Raw genomic sequence first — 3546 nt, 5'->3', positions numbered from 1 at the left:
GATAATCATCCAGTTTCATTTCTCCCTACGTGAATGGCTGACAAAAACAGCGTCGCCAGGAGTGTCAGATCAGCCGCGGTGAAAAGGGAGAGCGCATGCGCAGTGTAGAGCGACTGATTAAATATGTATATATATATTAACATATTGATAAACATTGTGATAATCCGCTTTCCACGGAGCGATGATATATTGCTTGTTATTTGATAACGTGTAATAAGGGTAGAGAAATTCATCTTGACCGTCTTGCAAATGAAAATAATGCCGAAGAGATGTGAAATTTCATTTCCCACTTATTACCAAATAATTAACAAATAATTGACAAAAATCAAATAAAATCAAATGATTTATATTTCTTTTCTAACAGAGTTTCTCAATTTTGCGTCATGGCTATATAAAGCATTTCACCAAACAGAGTCAATAGGTTGGTCGTGTTTGCCTAGTAGTGATATTTCTTTTTTCCATGGAAGGCTGGTTTGTCATTATGCAGGCTGTGTATGGCGTATTGTATGCAGTAAAACGGTGCCCAGTCGGGTGGAAAATGGAAGAAGAATGCTACCAACAACTAAAAAGAAAATAAGACTTGTTGTTAGAATTACAGTTTTTTGAAACTCACTCATTTCCTTTTCACGGAAAATCTTAATAATCTATGGAAATTTTGTCTGAAATATATAGGAATCATATGGGCCTCTTAAAAAAGTACTTCAATTTTGCTAGTAGATAATAAAGAAATGAGTTTATATTATATTTAATTATCATTGTTGTATAAAAAAAAATCAATATATAACTTAAGAACGTGTTCTTTCAAAATGAGAATGAAGTCGCTGTTTTCACGAAGTGACGGTAGTGAAAAAAAATTGCATTCACTTTGCGTTACAATTTTCCTCACTATATATTCACCACAAAGTTTCAACATTTTCATATAGATTACGAGCTTTCCCGGCATTTCGTGGAAAAAATACAATTTCTGGTAAGTCACATATTTCAAAGGCTTTTCCTGTTACTGGCAGTGCATAAATGGTCAGGAACATGGGTGTCGATCCTTACGTAAAACCTATTGTTCAGGGGGGGGGGATGAATGAATAGATCATCCCCCCCCCCTGAACAATAGGTATCAATTACAGATCGACACCCATGGTCAGGAAAGAGATGATTTGAAGGGCTAAAAGATAACTGACTAAATTAATCTTCTTTTTCTAATGTGGCCTCTCTTATGTGTTTTAAAAAAAAATCGATTCCGTAAGTTAAAGTAAACAGACTTCCTTCAATTTGCAGCAGCTTCAATTTAAAAAAAAATTGTATTGCATTTGAAATCACCTTTTCGCCCGAGGAAAATTCCGGATAAGCAACTGGTGACGTTACTTCTAAACTGTATACTCGTAATATAATGTAATAATTATATTCATTATACGGTTGAATAGGCAGATTAGCAGAGTATAAATAAATGTCCAGTACATTCATATATCTTTAATTGCTGATTCCGTAGCTAACAATTAACAATTTACAATTAACACCTACCTCCTGAACCTGTCATTGTACAATGTCATGGCACGGATGGGAAATGACCCCCTAAATCTATTTGATCTGACTTTCGGTAGCCGGACACGTCCTGATTTGTAGTCATTCATATGGCATACAACATCAACATATTTAGCGATTGATGTGGCAACTTTTTCAGGAATACAGCAGTATTTCTACATTCTATTTGTTTATTTCCATTCAAAAAAAAAAAAAAAAATCATAATTGACATAAAACAGAGTTTTAAATTGATAAAAGAGACAGAATAGAAATAAAGAAAAAAGGTTATTATGCAAAACAGTACATTTATTTACAAGAGAAAAAATGTATCGGTCCCAAGTTGAAAGATAATTTCAAATCAAATCAAATCAGATCGAATGATTTATATTTCTTTTCAAACAGAGTCTCTCAATTTCTCGTCATGGCTATATAAAGCAAGCCATCATACAGAGTCAATAGGTTGGTCATGTTTGCCTATGGGTGACATTTCATTTTTCATGGAGGGGTGATTTGTCATATGCAGGTATGCCGTATTGTATGCAGTAGAATGGTGTCCAGTAGAGTTGAAAATGAAAGAAGAATACTGCAAATAAATTCAAGACTTGTCGTTGATTTTAAATTTTTTTAACCGCATTCCATTTCTGTTCAATGACAATCTTAATAAGCAATGGAAATTTCCTCTAGAAGTTTATTCAAAAATTCATATCCGCTGCTGAAAAGGTTCTTCAAATTTGCTAGAAAATAATACCAACAATTTATGTATTATGATTTATTTAATTATCCTTGATATGGAAAAAAAAGATTAACTTAAATCAATATATTCATTCAAACATAACTTGAGAACATGTTATACCATAAAAAAGAATGCATAAATACATTCATCACAAAGTTTCGTTAAAATTTCAACATTTTCATTAACGCGAATTACGTAATTTCACTCATTGATTTCGTTTAAAATTCAGTTTCTTGTAAGTCGTATATTTCAAATGCCTTTCCTGTTACAGGTGGGGCATAACATTGATCAAGAACAGTCTAATTTTAAGAGGTTATAGGTTCCTGATAATAATAATCTTTCATATTCTAGCTCAAAGAGTGTGCGTAAGCTATACATATTTTGTTAACTTGATGGAAATGACACTGAGAGAAAGAGAGAGAGACACACACACACACACACAAAAAAAAAAAGGGGATAGGGAGAGCTTCGATACTCGTAACTATGTTTCGCAAAGTTTCACAATGATAATTATGTATAATATAAACTAATTTCTTTATTATCTGCTAGCAAAATTGAAGTACTTTTTTAAGACGCTCATATGATTCCTATATATTTCAGACGAAATTTCCATAGATTATAAAGATTTTCCGTGAAAAGGAAATGAGTGAGTTTCAAAAAACTGTAATTCTAACAACAAGTCTTATTTTCTTTTTAGTTGTTGGTAGCATTCTTCTTCCATTTTCCACCCGACTGGGCACCGTTTTACTGCATACAATACGCCATACACAGCCTGCATAATGACAAACCAGCCTTCCATGGAAAAAAGAAATATCACTACTAGGCAAACACGACCAACCTATTGACTCTGTTTGGTGAAATGCTTTATATAGCCATGACGCAAACTTGAGAAACTCTGTTAGAAAAGAAATATAAATCATTTGATTTTATTTGATTTTTGTCAATTATTTGTTAATTATTTGGTAATAAGTGGGAAATGAAATTTCACGTCTCTTCGGCATTATTTTCATTTGCAAGATGGTCAAGATGAATTTCTCTACCCTTATTACACGTTATCAAATAACAAGCAATATAACATCGCTCCGTGGAAAGCGGTGTATCACAATGTTTATCAATATGTTAATATACATACATATCTAATCAGTCGCTCTACACTGCGCATGCGCTCTCCCTTTTCACCGCGGCTGATCTGACCCTCCTGGCGACGCTGTTCTCGACAGCCATTCACGTAGGGAGAAATGAAACTGGATGATTATCCAGAGGTCAAAGGTCAAATTTAGACTGTAATTATCGAAGG

Source organism: Strongylocentrotus purpuratus, unplaced genomic scaffold (genome assembly GCF_000002235.5).
Source record: "Strongylocentrotus purpuratus isolate Spur 01 unplaced genomic scaffold, Spur_5.0 spur5_scaffold_16, whole genome shotgun sequence".
Classification (NCBI taxonomy): Eukaryota; Metazoa; Echinodermata; class Echinoidea; order Camarodonta; family Strongylocentrotidae; genus Strongylocentrotus; species Strongylocentrotus purpuratus.
This window is presented reverse-complemented; position numbering follows the sequence as displayed.